Source organism: Dipodomys merriami, unplaced genomic scaffold, assembly GCF_024711535.1.
Source record: "Dipodomys merriami isolate MVZ:Mamm:240054 unplaced genomic scaffold, mDipMer1.0.p SCAF_378, whole genome shotgun sequence".
NCBI lineage: Eukaryota > Metazoa > Chordata > Mammalia > Rodentia > Heteromyidae > Dipodomys > Dipodomys merriami.
Window position 1 is genome coordinate 697,155 of NW_027205359.1, and position 25,262 is coordinate 722,416.

Below are 25,262 nucleotides of genomic sequence, written 5' to 3' on the forward strand. Positions count from 1 at the left end.
GTGACTACTATCTACCATTACCTGCCCTCATGCATGATATCCTTCTCAGACCACCTATCCAATCCTCACTTCATAGTCTTGGAGTTTCCATGGAGTTTTGTGAAAACAAACTTGGTGCAAGTGTCCAGTGAGCAGCGTCCAGTGAGCTTTGTACTGGACACATGCACTCTTAGCTTCAGCTACCCACACTTCCTCTCCTGTCATCTCCTCATCCCTTGTATCTCCATTTGATGTGACCCCCTTCTTTCACCAGGTCACGCAAGGAGAGAAAATTCTTAAGCTTTTCCATTAGATATTTCCACCCCCTAAATTTAATAGTAGAATGAAAACAGCTTAGAGAAATAGGGGAAGTATTAAATTCAAAATCTGGAGATTTAAGTTCAGTTGGCTGTGATATTTGCTAGGTATATGAGTTAGCCAGAAGTTTTACTCTCCCACAAAATCTGGTGAATGAGGAGAAAGGATTGTCTATCCACTCATCCAACCGTATTTCTAATATGGAATCTGAAAAGGTACGTGGATACAGAGACAGAAGAAACAGACTTCTTCGGAAACAAACCTACAAAGGGTAGAAAATATTATAACAACATATTTCATTTGTGAGTCTCTTCCCACTAATATTTTCACTTGAGAATTTCAAATTTAGTACTTTTCAAAGGGTAATACCAAAAGGTTTTGAGTTTTTTGTCAAGCAAGAGAAAAAAGAGATGTCCATTATGTGGAAGGATGAGTAGGAAAACAGTAGACATATTCTAGAAGAAGAAAAAGTTCTACAGGAACAAGGGGGCTGAAGAAAAGTTAAAGATAGGAGAGAATAAATTTGGTAAGAATGAAAGAAATGAAGAGTATGGAGACAACTCAAGACAAGAGAAGTGGTTTAGAATGGAATATTGAAGAGATCCAAAGATTTTTAAATTAGTACATAGAAAGCATAGGATGAAATCTACTCAGAGCAAGGCACAATGAAGTTTGAGCTAAAGGTCAAGCCAAGCCCCAGTATTTTCGTGTCAGTTATTTTTTTCAGGTATGTTTTGGAGTTTTAGCTCAGGCCATCCTTGACCCATGATCCTCCCTTATATCTAGGATCACAAGTATGATCCACTAAATGGGATTCATTTAACTGAGATGAGGTCTCACTACAGTGAAGGCTACAATGGCCTCAAGCCACAATGCTATTTATCAAATAGTTAAGAAGCTAGACATATATATTACAAATGATTCTTCCTGTAAAAAAGGCATTATGGAAAGAGATAGCAATACCCCCAAGACAATATGTTGGAAACAAACTTCACAACTTGGGGAGAAGGTTTGGGGGGAAGGAAAGTGGGAGAAAAACAATGGAGGGGATAACCATGCTTGACAAGAAATGTACTCATTACCTTACATATGCAAGTGTAACCCCTCTGTACATCACCTTGACTATAAAATTAAATACTAAAAAGAGAAAAACACAAAGACAAGAGATAATATAGAGAGCTAGAAAAGAGTATTTTCAGTGTTCTATTTTATTCTGATTTTTAAACTTCATGTATTTTGTGTTTTGTGCCAGTCGTGGGGCTTGAACTCAGGGCCTGGTTGCTATCCTTGACCTTTTTAGCTCTAGCCTAGCATTCTATCCCTTGAGTCACAGATCTATTTTCACCTTTTCAGTCGCTAATTGGAGATACTTGCTTTTAGAACTCTCACTCCGGCTGGCTTTGAGTTGCAATCCAGGAGTCATATCCTCTTAAGGACCTAGGATTACAAGTTTGATACAACAGAGCCAGACATGGACTGTTTGTTTTTGAAAGACATAGTCCAAGTTTCTTCAACAGTAGGTTTCAACTGAAAGCTGCTCTTTGTCTTTATAATAATTTTCTGACTCAAACAATATATGCGTACTAAGAGTCACTGATTTTAGACCCAAAATTTTTCAAAAAGAAGTTTCCCTAAGAATACAAAGTAAAACTTAATCTCCACATCTTTAGTTCTACTTTTACCTGAATCAGTTTTGAAATCAGTTCCAGTTTTCTACCTGTTAAAGAGTTGTTTGGGGATGGAATGTGCACACTAAGTATATACATAGTGTTGGTTCACCCTCCCCCCCCAGAACAGGTAATAATAATGATAATAATAACAATAATAAAGCTATTTTACTTGATTGTAATGATGATTGCTTTTAATACTTTTAGGGTAATATTTTTTAGATGTTGAAGATGATTATAAAATAAGGTTTTCAAATAAATATGGAAATGTTCAAAGTCCTTTTAAAGAATTTTTTGCTATTTTGTTTATGGGTATATTCGTTACAATACCTATCTAGAAGGATTACTCTCTATAATTTGTTTTGTAATGTTACAAGGAATATAAATGTGTATAATGGGATTTGTTTGCATTTATAGTACTCTGCCTATTTTTAAATTTTTATTCTATTTTGCCCAAACTTGTCTCAAACATGTTGGCACAATTGGTGCTCCAACCTTAGCTCCCACATGCTAGGAACACAGAAGTGCCCAACTTCCTATATATTTTATTAAAATATTGCTCTACATAAATTATGACTGCTTAAAAACTATAATTTACTGCAATTTACCACTTTTCGTCTACTTTTTATAGATGTAGTTTTCCTGTCAGTATACACTGGCTTAAAATTCACTCAAACCAAGTTGGTTGGCTTGTAGTTCCAAGCTACTTGGAACTGAAGTTTCTCAAGAGGTTCAGTTGGAAGATAACAAATTTGATCCCAGCATTGACAACTAATTGACAATTTTTTTCAAAAACCTTTTTAGCCAAGCATTGGTGGCTTGTATTTGTAATCCTAGTTAGTCAGGAGGCTGAGATGTGAAGATCATCATTCAAAGCCACATAGGAAGGAAATTCCCAAGAACCTTATCTCTAATTAACCACCAAAAAGCCGGAAATAGTAGTTTAAGAGAAAAAGTGCTAGCCATGGGCCAAAAATCTCTGGGACAGCACTCAGGAACAAAATCGAGGCCTAGCACTGCCTGTCTCTGTCTCTGTCTCTGTCTCTGTCTCTCTCTCTCTCTCTCTCTCTCACACACACACACACACACATTCTTAACTCACAATTACCCTCTACATGAGTGCTGGTTTTTGGTTAAAACAAAGCAGATAATGTTCATTTACATAATATTACACATGTGACAACCTAATTTCAATAATTGGTAATACTTGAATGCTTGACACATAGCCAAAATTTCATTCATATCTGTATATTTTTAGTTCTATATGTCATGTTCTATGTTCATTTTTTTTTAGTTTTGTCTATTTTCCCAGAACTTTGTATCTTCCTCTATATCAAGTCCTGTAGTAAATGCTACTTTCATTCATTATCACTGCAATTATTATCACTACTACTATTTTTCTATATCACTGATGAGTTACCAGAAGCTCAGAAATTTTCACATTTTCTTTGCCAATAAAAAACACTTCTTCAAGAACTCTCAGGGAGTTATTGCAACTGGACCACAAGCCAGAACTGAAGAGGGTAAACAGGGCCCCTTTTATTAAGCATCTTGTCTCTTTTTCCATTGTTGGTGTTGCAAAAGGTGAGACCCTAACAAGACCAAATAAAATACTAACAATATTTGTTTTTTTGTTGTTTTAATTCCAGTCCTGTGGCTTGAACGCAGGGCCTGGATGCTGTCCCTGGTCTTTTATGTTCAAGGGTTGGACTCAACTGCTTGAGCCACAACCCAACTGCTAGCTTTTCTGTAGTTAACTGGAGATATGATTCTCACACATTAACTTGTTCAATCCTCAGATCTCAGCCTCCTGTGTAGCTAGGATTACAGGCGTGGACCAGGACTTCTTTATGAAGTATTTTAACTTTCATGAGAAGTGGGTTTCAATTAAAATATGCTTTTCATAAAAGTAAAACGATTCATGCTAATTCACTGATTTTAGACCCAAAAGACATAAAGACATTTCTAAGAATAAAAATTAAAAGTTGATCTCCATATCTCTTATTTTATATCTATCAAAATCAATTTCTTTTTTGTCCTCTTTTATTGGAAAAGTCATGTACAGAGGGGTTACAGTTAGATAAGTCAGGTACTGAGTGCATTTCCTTTTGAACAGTGTCACCCCTCCCTCACTTTTCCCTCCCAATCCTCCTCCCCCCCCCCGCTAGTTGTATAGTTCACTTCCACTGTAGTGTCTAGTATCACTGCTGAATTGGTTCCCTTTGTCCCACCACTTCTGTGCTTTTCCTTCCCTTCCCCTAATCAGATAAACTTACATAAATTTAAAGGTGTTTGGGGTTCAAGATGTACCTCCGTGTTACAATTCAGCTGCAATATGTGCAAGACCTTGATCCTGTCCAAGTACAGATAATAGTAACATTAATAACAACGCTGAGTTAATTGGATTCTAGTGCTGATTATTATTCAGATTTTTGGGCTGATATTTTTCTCAAGTTGAAGATAAATATCAAGTAGGTTTTGAGAATAAATATAAATGTGAAAATGACCACAGATTTTTGTGTGTATGTGAAAATACTGTACAGAGGGGTTACAATTACATGGGCAAGATAATGAGTACATTTCTTATCAAGAATTGTTGCTTCCTCCTTTGTTTCCCCTTCCCATCCCTTCCCATCTCCCCCTCACTCACCCTCCCTACCCCGTCCCCTCTGGTCAAAGTTGTAAAGTTTGTTTTTTGACATAATGATTTGTACATCTCATCGTGGCAATGGGTCCACCTGTATCCCTATTTAAATTATTTTTTTCCCTTCCCCTCCACAAATTATAGAAAAGGTCAGATAAGTTGATATTAGGTGAAATGAACCCCAAGATAAGTATTCAAATGTTTTTGCTTTCATGTGATTGTTTCTAACATATTAATAAGATGATTTCTTTGTTGCTTTGTATGTCCCTCCCTCACGGTATAACCCCCTGCTTTCATTGACCACAGTTTTTTAGATTCTATTTGTTGATTCTGTTTATGGCTATATTAATTTAAATGCCTTCTAGAAAGACTGGTAACTATAACTTGGTCTGTAATATTAAGAGAAGTATGAACAGGTACAGTAATAGGATTCTTCTACAGTCATTTGCTATGACCTGTGTCATTTTATCATTTGTTTTATTTTTCCCTGCTTTGCTAATTTTTTGGCTTTGTGTTATATTACCTAAACTGTTCTCAAACATCATGTCACAATTGGCATCCCACATGCTAGGAATACAGAAATGCCCAGCTTCCTACTCATTTTTATTAAAATATTTATATCAATCATGCTTTAAAAACTTAATCTAGTGCATTTTATTGCTTTTCAGATACTTTATATAGATACAGTTTTCCTGTCAGTATATGCCTGCAAGAAATTTATTATAAAACTAGCCAAATGGGTGGCAGGCTTGCAATTCCAAGCTGCTCAGAATTTCCATTATTCAAAAGGGTGAGGTGAAAGATTCCAAGTTTGATTCTAGCCTTGGCAACTTCCTGACAAATCATCTAAAATTACATTTTAGCAAGGTGCCCATGTCTCACACCTATAACCCTTAGTTAGTTAGGACTGAGATCTAAAGATCACTGTTCAACAAAATGTTTAAATATAGATACATGTTGACCCATTGTAACAATGAGATGTACAAGACACTATGTTGAAAACAAACTTTACAACTTGTGGTGGGGAGGGAGGGAGAAGTTGGGGAAAAGGGGTGGGAAAGGATGGTAGGGGAAAAACAAAGGAGTAGGTAACAATGCTCCATAGGAAATGTATTCATTACCTTACTCATGTAACTATAACCCCTCTGTACACTATTTTTGAAAAAAAAAGTATTTTAAAAAAAGAAATAAAAAAAGATCACTGTTCAAAGCCAGCCTAGACAATGAGATTCTATCTCAAACCAACCACCAAAAAGCTGGAAGTGGAACTGTGGCTCAAGTGTTACAGTACAAACTTTGAGCAAAATGGTCAGGGACAGCATGTAAGCCCTGAGTTAAAGTTCCAGGGCAAGCACACATACACACACAAACACAGACACACACAGAGACACATACACACATACAAACATTATTAATTCACAATCACTTTCTAACTATGTCCTGATTTTTATTAAAATGAAGTAGATAGTGTTTATTTTTCATAATATAGTGTGATAAACTAACTTCATTAGTAAATATATAATACTTAGATGTTTCACACATACTCAAATTTTCACTATTATTTTTATATTTTTAGTTCTATAAGTTATCTTTTATAATTTTGTATATGTTTGCAGTATGTACTATGTCTTCATTAGTCCTGTATAATACTCCACTTTTATTTCTTATTGGTTGTTATCATTATCACCATTAATATCATTATTTTTACTGTATTACTGATGGGTAAAGATAGACTCAAGAAGCTTAACACTTTTCCTGCCAAAAGCATTTCTTGAGAACCTACCTCAACAGGAGTCATTGTGACTTTGAATCAGAAGCCAGATCTGAACAGGGTACAAACTGGCCCTTTACTAATCTCTTGTCTGTGTTTAAAATGGACTCTAGATTATGGTGTATGACTTGCATAAGGTGAGACCCCAACAATATCAATTAAAATATAAGTACTGATTACAGCTTTTTTCGTGTGTGTGTGTGTGTGTGTGTGTGTGTGTGTGTGTGTGTGTGTGTGTGTGTGTGCTTGTACTCAGGACCTAGTTCCTGAACCAAAGTCACACATCCCTGAGTATTTTGCCCAAGGCTAGCATTTTAGCACTTGAAGGACATCTCCACTACTTCCTTTTCTGTGGTTAAACTGTAGGTAAGAGTATCATAGATCATCCTGCCCAGCTGCTGCACACCATGATACTCAGATCTCAGCCTACTTATTAGTTAGGTTTCCTGGTTTGAGCCCTCATCTCCTGACATGAACACCACCACTTGGCCTATAAGAAAAGTTGTATCTCTTCTAGTTTCTGGTCTTTGGTCAGAATACAAAGTTCTGGAAGCCTCGTCCTAATGCTAACACCAAACAGGCATTTGAACTAATCAGCCTGACCTCTGACCCTCAGTTTCCCCATTCCTAAAATGATGATGTTACTGGTCCTTCAAAGATATCCTAGTTCTAAAATACTTCCATGCTAGGACATAGTCATAAGATAGTCCAACTCCAGACAGACTTAAGGAAGATAGAGCAGAAAAAGAGATGCCTGCTTCCAGCCCAAGCAACAATATGTGAACAATACCACTTGGGGTCTTCAGTTGCACAATTCGGGAACGTTCATCCGAAGAACATCAAATGGCACATACCAGTTATCACCATGCTAAACTGAATGGTGATCTGTCAGTGATGATTGGTATTAGAGGATTCCTGACCATAGTAAACTTAAAATAACCTTGTTCTGCCAAGGAAGTAAGAGTCCAAAAAACATCATTCTCATCAATTTTTTCATCAACTTCTTGCTTCTTTCAATTTCCATAATCCATCTTTACTTGGAGCTGCAAACTCTCTGCAGCTCTCTTTTCCTGTGATGAGCAACACTTCTATAACAGGAAGTATCTGCAACTTCTCCAGAGTCCAGGCTCCCGCCTTCACTTCAGCATGGCCACTGCCATCAACCTCTACCACCTCTGTCCACCCACTCATAGGGAGTGCCTACCTGTGCCAATATTCTTCCACAACCATGTGGGCAATCTGGCCACAGCCACATCTCCAGCTCAGCTGCCTCCTATTCCAGTATTTGGGAATGGGACATGGTAGGCCACAACATTGTGACACTTACTGACCAGGGCACAATGATCTCTTCATCATCGATGACACGTCAGTATATGACATGTGCACATGCCAGTGCCATAGTCTCTCCTTATCCATCACTGCCTGCCAGCCTGGTTCAGGGATCCCCAGCTCACTTTCCAAATGAAAGGTATAGACTGTCTCTTCCCACCTGGGAAGGAAGCCAGGACTGTTGCTGTCACCCCCACACACTGGGGCCTCTGTTCTATGGAGAGCTTGGTCCCTGCCTGAAGCCTCATGGCTCTGTGTCCTACATGGGGACTAGGGAGTTGACCCTCAATCAGAAATGGTGATGGGGCTCGAAGATGTTCAGCCCACAAATGTTTTACCACCAGTCCCCACTTCTGGAATGTGTTTTCAGTATCTGCTCAACCTATCACAAAAACAAATGTCCAAGGTAAGTAAAGAGATCCAAGACAAGCAAGACTGGAAGCACCCAAAGGAGGATGTGTTCTGCAGCTAAGCAGTGATGAGTCAACAGGAGGAGTTGAAGTCCTATATTTCAACCACTACTCTCAGGTTTCTCTCCATTTTCATGCTCCACATGAGGCAGATAAACCTAGGACATGGCTCAAGTGGTTGAACACTGGCCTAGAAAGCACAAGGTCTGGGTTCAAACCTCAGTACCACCACATAATTAACTAAATGTATTAATTAAATGAGGGAATATGAAACACTACTATGACCATGTAAAAAAAGATATACTTTTAACAGTCCTTGAAAATCTATGACATCACATTCTTATTCTTTTATCTGTTAATGTCGATTATTTGGTTTATTTATTTATTTTTGGATCTGGTCATGGGGCCTGAACTCTGAGCCTGGGTGCTGTCCCTCAGCTCTTCAGCTCAAGGCTAGCGCTCTACCACTTGAGCCACAGCACCACTTCTGGCTTTTTTTCTTTTTGCTTATGTGGTGCTGAGGAATCTAACCCAGGGCCTCAGGCATGCAAGGCAAGTACTCTACCACGCCACCTTCCCAGCCCATAATGTCAATTATTTGGAAAAATACCTCAAAGTTTTAAGTGGTAGTCACAGTTAAATTTTCCATCTTCTTGGATCCTTTTAAAAGCAAGGAGCCTCAGGATATGTACTATGTATGCACTAGATGAGCATAAACTCTTCTCTTGTATTGGGTGCCAGTGATGAATGCCTGTAACCTAGTAACTCAGGAGGCTGAGATCTGAGGATTGATATTCAAAGGCAACTCAAGAAAAAATATCTTTGTGAATCTTATTACCTGTTAACAATCTAAAATTTGACAGTAGAAGGAAGGAGTCAACTGTTTAAAGCACCAACAATGAGGGAAAGGGCCAAGTGAGTACAAGACTCTGAAATCAGTCCCTAACAATAGCTTCATGGGGACACATACATACAAACACACACACACACAAACAGAGAACACAGAAAATATACATTTTTTCTTTTCTTGTCCATGGTATTACTTGAGATATGCTATAATCAAAGCAGAGTAGCAAAAATAGAGTACCCTCTATGAGAACAGTAGGCTTTATAATATTTTCTTTTACGGTATTTTGAGGATGCGTGGGTCTGAACCCAGAGACAAGAGAATAGGAAACAAGTGTTCAACCACTAAGTCACAACCAAAATTTCCATATTTTTAGATCACTTTCACTTTTATTTTACTTCGAGCAATCATCTGAAATACAAAAATGTAAACAATTAATGACATCACATTACCACCAGTGACAACTAGAGCACTTATCACTTGTTACCCATGTGACAACACAGGGTCTCACCGTGGTCTTAAAATGAACTCTCAGAAATGCATTGCCCAGTGTTGGCAGACCCCTGCTAAATTTATTGGTGAGGAGGTGGCACATCTCACTTACCAGGGACTGATTTGTTTCTTCATTTCTTGGTAGTGATGAAGCCTTTCAAAAGATGGGTATTTCCCTAGGATTGTACCATCCAGTCCATACATTATATCTGCCAGACATTCCGTAATGCAACAAGGCCTATAGGAACATAAATACTGAATCAATTGAGAGCAACAAGCCAACTAAGCTTGAGCACCTTACAATAATAGCCGCACTGCGATGTGCTCCCAATACGTTGGCTTTCCTCTAGCACCAAAACAAGAAGCAAAAGGAGAATACCCATTTAGGAGAAATTCAAACCAAGCTCTCAAAAACTGGATGCCTCTCAGATCTCCATAGAAAACAAGGATTCTCCATGACATCCTTTAACAATCTATGGCAATCCCCAGCTTCTAGCCAGCATGAATCCTTCAGGCCAAGGGGAGAGTCTACTTATGATTTGGCTATTTTGGAAAAGAGCATCCTAAGTCTTCAGGACCAACAGATATTTGAAAAGAGAATTGAGTGTTGCAATAGTCTTGCAGCCATTGCTATGTTAGGGGAGGCTCTTCACTTTATTTTTAATTCACTTTAATGTAAATTTAATTGTAATTCACACCAATGTTCAACTCATTGATAGAGTTGTAACCAATCAATATTTGATATACCACCTGAATACAGAAACATGGGAAGCATCAATACGACCCTGCCACAGAAGAACTCAAGTGTCACCAATGGTCCTACTGTTTGAGGGGGAAAGAACACTCATGATGCTTTCAAGATTGTTGATGAGGCTCCCAAGGCCAAAGCCCAGCTCCACAACCCAGAGTGCCTATTAGAGGAAAAAGTGGTTGTATGCACTGTTCCAACCAGTGACAGGGATCTTGTGAGCACTGTCAAGCATTCTACCAGCAAACTTCCTAAAGCATTATCCAACCGGGTAAACAAAACTAAGATCCATATGTATGAAATACCCAAAAGAATTAGAGAAAATAATTCTCAGAGAAGTGGAACCAAGAAACAGGGAACAAAGAGAAAGCAAAACAAAAGACAAGCACCACAAAGAAAAAAAATGCAAGAGAAGTGACCCTGAACCTTGCCAAGAGACCTTAAAAAGGCCTTGAAGCCACCTAGCCATGCATATGAGGAGTTAGTGCAGGTGTTTCATGGGCTGGTGGACAAGAGTAAGAAGAAAAGCTGGTCTGTCTCCAGGGCCTTAAGAAATGCAAGCAGTTCCAAAGACAACCAAGTTTTCTCCAGCTGCCCAATCAAGGCAGAATACTACTTGTCATTGTAAAAGTCCTAAGACATTTCTGGTTAATAAAGAAGCGCTGAAAACCAGTGTCCCTCTCCATGCCAGTGGGAGCTGCCTCTACCTGGGAAGGTCAAGTTGGTGCCTTTGCCTTTTCTAGCCTAAGAGAAGCCTCACGCTTGACCTGTTTCTCACAGACCACCATCTCTGGCCTTCCTGAGGCCTACTGCAGCTGACCCTGACTGACCTCCTTCGAACACAGTGCATCCCAATCAGCTACTGACAATTCATGTCTGATGGCTCCCACCAAACCATCTCAGCCTATTTCCACCAACTCTGTGGATCCCAGTCTAGTGAATCTCAGTCTGCTTTTGCTAGGCCTGCACCCTACAAAATCTCACCTTTCACTTCTCTGCAGCATAAGCCTGCTTCTATTGCTGCTACCAAGCTCAGCCAACCACCACCTAAGCCTCCACACCAATATCTCCTGCAAGATTTCAGCGTGCAACCCATTCCATGGAGGAAATCCCATGTTCCTGGGCCAGCAGTGTCAGATCCCATCAGCAAGGAGCAGAGGCCAGAGCGTGAAGCCATGAAAAGGCAGGCTCAGCAAGAGAGTGACAAGGCTGCCAAAAACACCTTTGTGGGGAAAATCCCATTCTTCCACCAGAGACAGACATGGATATTTCTAGAAACTATGGTTATACAATATAAGATCTGCAAAGATTGTGGATCCTACTTTATGTACCAGATGTTTTCCTAGATACATATGAAAAATACAAATATAGATATATTAGGATATATAAATATATTGATACAGACACAAAATGATAGAAAAAGACTTGTCTTTTCTTAGTTTCTAACAATAAAACTGAACACCAGAATGTACAGGAAATGATTAGAAAAATGATTACTAAAGAAGCCACTTTAATTTTGATTAATTATTAAATTTTGTATTATTTGGGGGGTAAGATAGCTACTAAAGTTTGCATGGTAAAGAAGAAACTGAACATAGAGTTGGAGACCATTGTAGAGGTATAGAGTCCTTAAGAACATAGGAACAAATATCCTCTAGGAGTGGGAAAGCCAAAGGAAAAATTACATAGGGTTAAATGCTGAATTATGGATGGGCCAAATGTTAGAATTACAGCAAAAGTTTAAGGTTGAGTTCAAAGGACAAAATTTTGATAAGGTTAAAAATCGCAGATGATGTGTCTAGGGTGACCTGAGAAAAGGAAGGCAGTTTCTCATAAAGAATAGCCATATGCCTTATGACTCACCAGAAGACAGTTTGAAGCCAGACAGTGGTAGCCCAGTGATGTGATCCCAACTACTCAGGAAGCTGAGATCTGAGGTTAAAGATTCCAAGCCAACATTGTACAGACATGTGTTACTAACAGTGCAAATGAAGGGACAAAGAGCCAGAAAGGGAGCTGTGGCTGAAGTGGTAGAGCATCAGAATTGAGTGAAAAAGTTGTGAGTGCCCTGGCCCTGAGTTCAAATCCTAGTACAGACACACCCACACGTGAACACACACACATACACGCACACACACACAAACTGTTGGAAAGTAAGATTCAGAATACAACTCTAACGAAGATAAATTATTTAAGATTAGAACTGGAAAGATAAATGCAAAACGTGGGGAAAATCTACCACAGGACAGTCTTGAGATCATAACAATCCTGGCAACAGCAGCTCAGCTGGAGCCTACACTGCATTAGGTCCAGCTTAACCAGGTTTTAACGTAAATCACTATTGCCTTCAAACACCTTCAGCCACCACAAGGCCACTGTCACTTGATTATTGATCAACCCTCTTCATTAGTGAGGTTCAGCGGTCGGCTTGGTTCACACTATATGCAAAGGCTCAAGGCCCCCATTGGAGGTCTGAGACTCTGAAGACCTCAGAGCTTACAAGGGCCTCTAGGTGTCCAACCTGGCTTCCTGAGCAGAGAATCCAGAGCTTATTAGTGGACAAGATCAAATATCTACAGGGGTCTAAATACAGAACGAAGGGCAACCTCCTCCTACGCTCCTCCCGGGGTGATGCCGCCTCCCGGACCCTTCCCAGCAACGGAACAGAACGAACCAAATATGCTTCCGTCGTCCTTTCCCATCCAGAGAGAGAAGCACTCGCACATGCGCAGTGAGTTGCCCTCCAAGCTGCGGAGGCCCGAGTCCTTCTGTAGGCTGGACTTAAGGTGTAGCCAGAGAGAGACCAGGAGAGAGGACAGGAAAGAATTACAGAATAGGAGGAGATAGAATGGAGGTTCGTCCTCACTGGAAAATCATTAAACAGCAATCAAAGAATATATTGAGCTAAAATTTATTAAATTCATAATTTCAGAGTATGCAATTTAGAAGCATAGTAGGGCATTCCCAGAAAGGAAATATCTTTACTCTTTATTTTATTTTTTTGTGCAATAACTTAGAGTAAATTTAGGGCCTGGGCATTATCCCTTAGCTTTTTCACTCAAGACCAGCGCCCAACCACTTGAGCCTTGGCTTGCTTCCGTCTTTTTCCTAGTTAATTGGAGATGAGAGTCTCATAGACTTTCCTTCCTGGGTTGGCTTCAAATCATGATGCTCAGATGTCAGCCTCTTCAGGAACTAGAACTGTAGGTGTGAGCTGCCAGCTCTTGGCTAATTTCTAACTTCTGAAGCTACCACATATTCACTGTTAGTAATCTTCACAAAGATTTTACAGCTGGACAAACAAAGAAAATGTCAAAGGTATTAAAGAAATGAATCATTAAGCAAATAAAGGGGCAAAAAACAGAAGATGAGCTTTAATATTGTCAGGACAGTCATTTTCCAACCATTCTTACATCAACAAACATTGACAATTCTGAAAATGGTCCCCCTAATTTAAAAAAGTTCAATATGAAAAGGAAAAGGTGTAGTTATAGCATCGTTTGATAACTAACAAGTAGTTACATTCAAAGCTTCACATTAAATTATAAATTAATCTTTTTTTCACTTGGTACCAATCACTCCTGCTTTTATTCCTAGACACTTAGGAATCTGGTTTGAAGATTGCCGTTCAATGCCAGCATGGGCAGGAAAGTCCTTGAGACTCATCTCCAATTAACTAATTGGAGTTGTGGCTCAAGTGGTACAGTGCTAGACAGAGGCACAAAAGCTCAAGGATAATGTTCAAACCTTGAATTCAAGCTCAAGAACCAGCAGAAAGAAACAATAACAAAAAACCTGAGCACAAGATACAAGGTAAGTTACATTTACCTAAATTTTCTTGATTTAAACCAAATCAAAATTATCAGGCTTGCAAATAGTTCTTATATAATTATTAGCCTTGAATGACATAACAGTATTATAGAGGTAGTCTACCTAAAGTATGAAACTAAACTATATAAAGGAAACAAAATCTTGAAAGCTTTATATACTTTAATCTAGCTCTCTACATTGTTGAATTCTCCACAATTTCTTCTCCAACAATCTCACTTTGCGCAGAAGAACTGAAAGAATTCATATCTCAAAACAGTTGGAGACAATATTGGAAGAGATGAGAAATTTATTTTTAAAGGACCCACTTATCTTTGTATCTTCTCTCATGCTCTTGGCATTATGTATGGTGAGTGAGTAGTCCAACACTAAAACCATTCTCAGCTAGAATGATCTCAACAACCCTAAATGTTTACTTCAGTGCTCAAAGAAATTGTTAGCAACTAGGCCTTACTCACTTTATCAGAAAAATTACTGAGACCAAAGAAGGGAAACAAAAAAAGCACTAACCAGGGGATGGATAGACAAGACAATATATATGGAGTTGGGCTGGCTGTAAACATTTGTTCCTCATGCCAGGTACACAACATAAGTAACCACTATGCCTTTTCTCATTCCTTCATTTTTTTTTTTGGTCGGTAGTGGGACTTGAACTCTGGGCCTGGGCGCTGTCCCTCAGCTCTTCAGCTCAAGGCGAGTGCTCTACCACTTGAGCTACAGCGCCACTTCCACATTCCTTCATTTTTATTTTCAGCAAAACCCATCAGGTCAATGGTACTTCAAAATAAATAAATCACCATGAAAAAAATACCATTGAAAGTGGAGCTGTGGCTCTAATGATAGAAGGCAGCCCTTCAGTAGGAAGAAGCCAAGTAATAGTATCAGACTCTGAGTCCAAGATCCAGCCTTACACAAGCCACCAAAAAAAAGGTGTTTGCTGGAGGCCATTAGTTCATTACTTACTCAGGAGATTAAGATCTGAGTATTGGAGTTCACAGCCAACATGGCAGGAAAGGCCATGAGACTCTTCTTTTCTATTAACCACTAAAAAAAAAAATTAAAAATCAAGAAACAGAGCTGTGGCTCAAGTGATAGAGCAACAGCCTTAAATGAAAAAAGCAAAGAAACAACACCCAAGCCCTGAGTTTAAGCCCCACTATAGACACATAATAACATGTCTTAATGATTTGGGAAATCATAAAAACATGACAAGGAAAAAATGAGTAGATAACATTTGAGCAGAATATTTGAAAGCAATCTATAGTCTACAAACATACTAATGAATAAGTGTGAGATATGCTATAAAACAAAATAAGGAATCAAATACTTAAATTTTTTTCCCTTCAAGGTATAGAACTCATAGATGTTTCTGGACTAAAAAAAGAATTATTTCATCTATTCATCCCAAATTAATAATGCCAAATTATGTTGACTTGTCTCTCAAAAACAACAAAAAAACTACTTCTCCATGAATTTCTTTTCTCAGATTCTTCCAGTTTCCTTGTGTTCCACTAGGGTGTTCTTTTTCCATTTTGCTCTCCATTTTGCCAGACGTTACACCCAGGCATGGGAGAAGAGGCCCAAGACTCCACAGTGGTAGCTTGTAAGGAGGAGGAATCTAAGGTAGCTGCCATGTTGGTTTCACTCATAGAAGAGAGAAAAAACATCCTCAAATGCTTCTCCCATATGAAACAGCCAATGGTGGTATGTCTGCATAACTCAAGGAGCTGGAGAGGTCAAATAAGAAAAGAATTGTGCCCGAAAGTCTAAAAGAGTGAAAGTGTGCAGATATTAAATGGGTCTTCCATCTCTCTGGTGTTTGCTACTAATGAGCTGAGATCATTTTTCTTTTTTTATGTTTTTATTGTGAAAATACTGTACAGAGGAGTTATAGTTACATGAGCAAGGTAATGAGTATATTTCCTATCAAGCATTGTTGCCTCCTCTTTTGTTTTTCCCCTACCATCCCTCCCCTCCCACCTCCACAACTACACCCTTCCCCCGCACACACACCTAAATTGTACAGTTCGTTTTTCAACATAGTGTCCTGTACATCTCAGTGTTACAATGGGTCAACCTATATCTCTATTTAAACATTTTATTCCCCTCCCCTCCCCCAAATAATACTGACATCAAATACAGTGAAAACACGGGTTATATTCTGGGGGAGGGACATACAAAGCAACAACAACAAAAAATCACATGGTACCTTATAATTATGTTAGAAACAATAGCAAGAAAGAAAAAAACAGTTGTGTCCCTATCTTGGGGTTCATTTCACTTAACATCATCTTATCTGGTCATACCAGAGCACTAAAAAGAAGGCCTCTGATTCTATAAAGTTGAGAGGAAAAAATATCTATGAGTCTAAGAATGCAAAATCAAGGTTTCTCCAAGAAAGAATTTGTATAATGAGGGTGACAAAAAGAGTACTCATTATCTTGCCCATGTAATTGTAACCCCTCTGTACAGAATTTTTACAAAAAAAAAGGAAATGTTAAAAAAAAAAAAGAAAACCAGAAGAGATGCAAGTCCAACCCAGCCCCACCACCCCAGCCAGAGGAACATAAGATTCAAGGATTAGAAACTGAGAGAGGTGACTTGTGTAACAGTTCTCTACAAGGAGCCTTCATTGACCTGCACGCTATTCTTCAACCAAATCACAAAGAGCTTTGGCTGTTGGAAAATAAGTCAACTAATCAGGTCAATCAAATTGTTCCAGAACAACTGTCATTGTTCAACCTCAATGTCCCTTTCCCTCAAGGACATAATCTGTACATGCAATATGTAATTATATATTCACTATTAGAATGTGTTAATATAATGTGCAAACATTGGTAAGAAGTACTGAGATGATGTCCCCTATAGGAAAGGGAATGCCTCCCCAGAGCTCAATCATTTAGGAACTGTTAGGGATCTCCTGTCATTCTTTACCTAATCCTATTTTCTGGTTCTGAATCTAACCTTGGGCACATCATATTTTTAAAGTGCCATCCTATATGACATCATTCCCCATAAAATCTATCATGACCTAGTAGAATCTTGGGGTTTCCATGGAGTTGTCTGTAAAGAAACTTGGGTCATTGCAAGTGACCAGTGGACAGTCAGCAGCACCCAGTGAGCTTCCTACTGGACACATGTGGTCTTTAGCTTTAGCTACCCACATATCCTCTAGTATTTTTATGTCAGGTAAGGAGTGGACACTCACTAGGGGTGGTCATGACAGAAAAGCCTCATCTAAACCCAGTTTCAGAAAACCCATGAGCATTGTTTATGTGCTAAACTGCCAAACCACCGCAGTGTGCTGGTGAAGCTACTTGATGCTGGCTTTCACATCAAAGACACTTTTGGTCCCTGGATTCTTTTAGTGATTTATGAATGTCTTAGGACAGTTTATGATGCTTGCAATGAGATCAATGAACACAAATAAGGTGCATGAATACTTTATTAATGCCTGTTTGCCTGTTCTATGTGGATAGAATGTGGTCAGGACTTTCCACCCACCTTTAACCGGGACACCTTGAACTTTTGGGTGATGTTTGCTGAAACCAGAGGTGGGAGGCCTCTGTCGCCGTGTCTATTTTTGATGTGTTTGTTAAGTCTGCTTCCCTTCCTGGTTAAATTTAGTCAGCCCAGTTGAATAATATTCTACCTCCACAATTCAGATAGCTGGCAAGATTTGGTTAACTCTTGAAAGTATGTTAATTTTTTTAAGTAGGAAATGCCCCTGTTGTAGAACAAAAAAGAAAAATCACAAATTTTCTGATTTTTAGTTACCATCACAATTAATCTACTTTTTAAGTTTAATTTTGCAGAGAAGAACATATTCTGGTCTTAAAGTATGAACTAACTTCACAACAAAGAAATACTAGGTTAGCACTATAAATGTGGGGGGGCGGGGTGTATGCATATTGGTACTGGGGCTTGAACTCAGGGCCTAGAAACTTGTACCTTAGTGTTTTCTCCAAATGCAGGCACATTACCACTCCATCTACAGCTTCACTTCCAACTTTTTGGTTGTTAATTGCAGATAAGAGTCTCATAGGCTTACTTGCCCAGGGAAGTCAAAATTGCAACCCTCAGATCTCAGCTTCCTAAGCAGTTAGGATTTCAAGTATAAGCGCTAATGTGCAGAGAACACAAGACAAGATGTACTTAACTCACTGTCGCAGTGCCCTGACAATATCTCCATTAAAGTGCACCAGCCATTGAACAACTTCCTGACAGCTCCCCTAAACCCACTGCCTACCCACAAAGCATGGTGGACATTATAGAGACTTAACTCCTCTATTACCAGCAGAAATCAGGATATAAATACCCCAGCTCCCTGCTCCTAGCCTACGATAATTCCAGTGTTTCTCACACTGGCTTCCAGACTTCTCAGCAGAATATTGTCCAGTTTTTCACAGAAATAACTTTCCCAATAATACACCCAACCCCAGCTTCCCCATTCTCTCATACATAAACTTTCCCTCATACATAAACTACTTATATTCAAGTCCTTGTCTTCTGGTTAGCTTCCAGAGAGACCCAAAGTAGGGTAAGGTAATAGTTGATTATGTTTCATATTTTAGTTTGAAGAGTAAAATTTATATTTCTTAAGGATCTTCAAACTGAAGCAATTTTTAATATTTCAATCTCTGACAAAATATTGTCACTCACACCAGCCACCAAAAAAAGTGTTTTCTGGAGGCCAGTAGTTCATTAGCCTAACCAAGAGATAGTATTCGTGTTCAGAGCCAGCTTAGCAGGAAAAGCTCATGAGACATTTCTTTCTAAAAATGGGCAAGAAAAAAAAAACTATGGCTCAAGTGCTAGAGAGCCAGCCTTAAGTGAAAAAGCTAAGGAACAGCCCAAGCTCCAAGTTTAATTCCCACTTCTGGAATGAGGAAAAAAAGCAATATGTCTTAACAGTTTTGGCTCCATAAAAATATGACAAGGAAAATGGGTAAATAAAACAGAACATTTGAAGTAATCTATGGTCTAGAAACATACTAATGAACAACATATATGTGAGATATTACATACAACAAAATCAGAAATCAAATATTTAAGAATTTTTCTGTTCAGTGTGCAGAATTCATAGAAGTTTCTGGAGTGAAAATAAATTATTTGTTCTAATAATATAAAATGATGCCAAATTGTGTTGACTTGTCTCAAACACACACACACACACACACACACACACACACACACACACACACACACACACACACACACACTATGTGAATCTCTTTTCTCTGGTCCCTCCAGTTTTCCAGTGCTCTCCTGGATACCTTTTTATGTAACAAAGACTCCCACTTTCTCCTTTTTGAGGAATATAGGTTAGTTTTCCTACAGAATACTTCCTCTTGGGGAGTGCTGGTGTGTATTTATCTTGTGTATCTTTTAGTTCCTCCATCTACTCTGTATAAACTGAGGCATATGCTTTCACCTTCAATGGTAATTCAACTTCCTCCCTCTGTAGCACAGTCTCCCACAGTTGAATTTCCAGATCACCCAACTCTTGGATTTATGACTTGTTATTTAACCAGCACATGCATTGTTTTTGTCATAACCCGCCTCTAGGAGCAGATTAATGGAACCAGATGGAAGGCATCCCACTAAATATAAACCATCTCAGTAGAGAGAATGATGTGAATCACTGGAATGTATTGTTCATCGTTGCCTCTTCTCCCTCCTTCTATATAGAGACCCAAATTAACACCTGCAACTCAGATACAAAGGGAAATATTAGATCCCAGAGAAGGTAGAGGAACTGTCCTTGACTCTTCCTGTCTTTAAATTTAATTCTGCAGAATAGGAGCAGAACATTTCCCCCATGCTCAGTTCTCACATCTGAACATCATCAGCTCCAGGACGCTCTGTTAGTGTAAGTGTCCTAAGACCATGGCCATATTTGGTGGACAATCTATTGTATTGTGCACAGCTCTATGACACTGCTGCCCTGACCCTGCAAGCCTTCCCTCCTAAGACTGCTACTAAAGAGTGAATCATCAGGTGACATATGAGCAAAGAAATAAACCAGATTAAGTAGCTCATACAGGGTCAAAAGTTGCATTTTGGTATCTATTGTTGTTGTTTAGTCATACTGGGAACTGAACTTGAGACCGACCCCACACTTACTAAGTAAGCACTCTGAATCATGTTTCAGTTCTTTTGCCTTTAGTTTGCTTTTCAGGTAGAATCTTGTGCTTTTGTCTGAGCTGTCTTCATCTCCTGAGAAGCTGAAATTACAGAGGAATACCATCACATCTAGCCTGGAAAAAAGGACTCTACTAAATCTCACATCTGGGTAAGGGTCACTCAGATTTGAAACTAGAATATGGATTTCCTACATCAGTATAGCTAGAATCTGACACACACCAGTTGAAGTAATATCAACCAACATTTCAGACACAGGTTATTTTGTTCTTTATAGGCACACAGCAATTTATAGACAAGCTGAGATTCAAACCCCATAATAGCAATGAATAACCTTTACAAAGAGCCCTTAGGAATATCTGTACGGTTTTTATTAATGTACATACCCTTTGACTTGCAGCACTCTCTCCATAGATAGAAGGGGGGAGGGAGGGAGAGGGGGAGGAGAATGGGAAAGGTCTGCAATACCAGACCTACCTGTCTACTTCTCCTCCCTCACCTCAGCGGCCTACTCAAGTGAGTTGCTACAGATGTATCAGGCCTGAGGTGGGGGAGGGGATACATTTAAAAGCCATGCCCCTGGTAGGGGGAGGTCCTCATCCCTGTATTTCTTTCCTTCCTGGAACCACTGACATAATAACTTCTGAGAGGCTTAGTCTTGGCTTCCCTTTCTTCCTCATTAAACTAAAGAACAGTCCTTCCCCCAGACACATAGAATCTTGACTTGATCTCCAAATTCACAGAGCTAGAAGGGAAGCCGGGTAGCCATTTCCCCATTCTGGCTGTTTAGCAAGACTCTGGGTGCACTGTGCTCTTGAGCTCTTACAGTTCCAAGACTCACCAGTTGTTGCTGAAAACAGAATGCAACTTCCTCAAGGACCTTCTCAGAGAGGATATCTCAGTGCACCCTGAGAAGGTCCCCCAAACCCACATTTCATTACACAATCTCCCAAATCTCACTACATTGTTCAGAAAACTTGAGATCACCCAAAGGGGGACTTAACCAACAATGAAATCAGTCAGTTCATCACAGATGAGCAGAATGACTGAAAAAGAAATCAGGATAGTGATTCTTAAACCTTCTAGTCAAAATGCTTGCTCTGTGGATTTTATTTTGCAACCTACTATGTAAAATAAATAACAACTTTTCTTGTCGTTGAGAACTGCAGTCCCAAGCCTTCAGTGATTCTCATGGGGACAATCTGGACTTGGAATACCTACAAAGCCAGGACCAATAATTGAGTTTAGGGGAAAAGTTCTTGACGGCTTTAGACTGAAAAGTTCTTATGAGAAGTATAAAACCAGCAAGTTTCCACACCGAAGCAGCCTTCAGGAACTGGTCTAACAAGGAATAGGAGAGGACATTTCTTCTCACACTGTCCCTCATTCTGGGTTTTGTTTACCACTAAACTGCTGGTGGCTCAAAACCCCACCCTCAACCCTGTTCTTACCCAGGAAATCCAGGCTTCTACAGCTGTGTATAGCTGACTGCCCGCACTTAGGAAACTAGCAAACACTTCCCTGACAAAATGCAACACACCATTTACCAACCAACATTTGGAAACATAATAGGTGCTGGAACAAACTTGCTGTGCGAAGCCACTGAGATTGGGGTTTTGTTACCACATGCTAGCCCAGCATTAGTCATGCTAATATATTGTCTTTTTCTCACCATAAAATATCCAATTAAGGTAACTCAAAATCTTATCTTGAAAATGTTCAGGATATGTAGTGTGGCAGGCACACTACCACTACCACAGCAGGGGCTCTTTGTGCTTTGCCAATCAACAATGATTTTGTCTTTGTTGTGTTTTATTGCCCCCAGCTGGTGGGAAATGATCTCCCAAATCCCATTTTTTTTTAGGTCAACTTTTGGGAACATTTCTGATCCTAAAATCAGAGACCAGATTTCCTGGGAAGCAAACTCTGAGATGGAAGTAAGCATCCAGTAAGTTTACTGGAGAGAATCTTAGTCACAGTGTATTTGCTGTAACACAGCATCATAGACTGGGATAATTTATAAAGAACGCAAACTTATTTCTTCACTCTTCTGGGCCTGGGAGCTGTCCCTCAGCTCTTCAGCTCAAAGCTAGCGCTCTACCACTTGAGCCACAGCGCCACTTCCGGCTTTTTTCTTTTTGCTTATGTGGTGCTGAGGAATTGAACCAAGGACCTTATGCATGCAAGGCAAGCGCTCTACCACTGAGCCACCTTCCCAGCCTCTCCAGCTTTTTTGGTGGTTAATTGGAGATGAGTCTCATAGCCTTTTCTACCTGGGCTGGATTTGAACAGCAATCCTCAGATCTCAGCCTCTTGAGTAAAGTACTTTTTTAAGTTTTAGCAGTGGTGGAACACAGCTAGTAGTTTAATTACATCTGTGATTTTTTGGGGGCACTTCTGAGCATTTTTTGGAAGTTTTTGCACTTCCTTACTTTGAGTAATCATGTAAAGTCTCTGCATGTCAATTTCTTCATGCATAAGGTAGAAATTATAATACCAGCAGCATAAAGTTATGGTGAAAATTAAATGAGATCATGCCTACATAGTAGTTTTAATAGTGTACCCGACACACAAAAAAATTCATGTCCAACTGGAATCAGATTATTTCCTCATTTGGAAACATAGTATAGTTCAGGAGTGTCCTAAATCTAGTGACTTCTGTCCTCATAAGAAGAGGAAAGAATACACAGAGGTAAACATCACACAGCGAGGACTATGTTGTGAAAGCAGATAGGACTGAAATGATATAGTTACATGCCATTCTTTGGCAGACAACCATTGAAAGCAGGAATAGGTGAGTAAGAACTTCTCCCTGTAGTCTTCAGAGGACACATGGCCCAGTCAACCCTTTGATTTGGGGCTTCTGGCTGCTGAAATTGTGAGAAAACCCTTTTCTATTGTTTTAATGCATCTCATTGTGGTACTTCATTATAACAGCTGCAGAAGCTAATATAGCAGGTCAATGCTGTACCTGATGCACACAGAGAATGCTCACTATTAATGACAAAGTCTTTAAGTAAATTAAAAAGTCTGTATTGGATATTCTGAATTGAAACCTTCTCCTTTGCTATTCTAGTCCTGCCTAACATCCAGTCCATTAGGACATTCCCATTTTATCTTGCATTATAGTTCTGCCAATGCTCTAATCACCTGTGAGATTAAAAACTGTGTCTTATTCAATGCAACTATGACAGCCCCAAACACCCTAGCAATAAATATCTGAGTGCTTACAAGGGACCTAGACATGGGGTTGTAAAAGTTGATTGCGATGCTATCAGCTCCATAGGTTGGATGTTTTGAGGGCAGGGAGGCAGACAGGTGAGTCACTGTGGCCTCCTAGGTAGGTGATGCAGCAGATCTCGGGGAAGATGGCCAGCTCACCCTTACTGTGGGAGCTCAGAATAGACTTTGCCCAATAGGTCACCTTTTTAGCTGATGTTTGATGTGCCACAAAGCAGGGTTCCTCGAAGGCAGGAAAATGAAGGCAAGGTTTCCAGACACATGTTAAAGACCGGATTGTACCCAGCCCTTGGGAGGAAGGCTGAGGCAGTAGGATTGTATGTTTGAGGCCCAGCTTGGTGTCTCAAAACACCAAACAGGAAAAAAATAGCAGATTGTAATGGCTAGTGATAAGTACTAAGGAGAAGTTTGAACTATATCCTGTAGAGAAAAGGAGAAACAAGCCCAGCACTGGGGGCTCATATCTGTAATCTTAGCTACTCAAGAGGCTGAGATTTGAGGATCCAGGATCAAACCAACCATGGCAGACTCTTATCTCCAATTAACCAGCAAAAAGTGAGAAATGGAGGTATGGTTCAAGTGGTAGAGTGTTAGCCTTGAGCAAAATAAGTTAAGCAAAAACTCAAGATACTGTGTTCTAGCCCCAGTACCAACACAAAAAAGGAAGGAATGAAGGAGGGAAGGAAGGAAGGAAGGATGAAAAGAAGGAAGGAAAGAAGGAAGGAAGGGACTAAAAGTGTAATCATGTTTAAGTAGATTATTTCCATGTAAAACCCTATTTGTCACTCCTTAAAAGATGCTCTTACTGAAGAGTCTCTACATACAGGCACTACCCTGGTTTGCTAGAGGCTGGTTTGGCACATTCCATCTTCCCTGAGTCTCTAGGCCACTATGAAAGCAAAGGAGCTATGTCAGAGTGGTGGGGAAACATGGAATCCGGGGATCAGAGCTAAGAACTGAGTAGGCAGAAGGGTTCTTGGAGAGATCTACAGAAACAAGATATAATTTGGGGACACAGGCATAAAACACAGGGAGTGGGGGAAGAGGAAAAAAAGAGAGTAAAGTTCCCTCTCTCTGGGAATTTTGAACAGACTTGGACATTGGGTGAAATGCAGGCTGGGTACATACAGGCTCCTCTATACCCTAGCAATTCTGAGAAGGTAAAGGAAGACAAGACAACAGCTTAAGAAATCTGTCATCTTAGCTATGGTGAATAATGCTGCAGTAACCATAGTTGTGCTGGTAGCTTTAGTATGGCCTTGTTTGTGATCATTTGGATAAATGCCCAAAAGTGGGATTGCTGGGTCATAGGGGAGCTCTATGTGGAGTCTTTTGAGGAACAACTATGTTTATCACAGCATTATTCACCATAGCTAAGATACAGAGCCAACCCAGATGCTCCTCAGTAGATGAATGGATCAAGAAAATACGGCACACAAACACACACACACACACACACACACACACACACACACACACACACACACACACACACACACAATGGAATTCTATGTCTCCATCACAAAGAATGACACTGCCCAATTTGTTAGGAAATGGAAAAACTTGGGAAAAAATATATCAAGTGAAGTAAGCCAGGCCCAAAGAAACATAGGTCCCATGGTTTCCCTTATTTGTGATAACTAATATATATCTAGGACAAGCAGAAAAGGTCAAAAGCTATGTACATATGACCATATAAGATGATGCTAAGTGACCCCTATGACCCAGCAATCCACTTTTGGGCATTTACCCAAATGATCACAAGCAAGACCATACTAAAGCTACCAGCACAACTATGTTTATTGCAGCATTATTTACCTTAGGTAAGATATGGAACCAACCCAA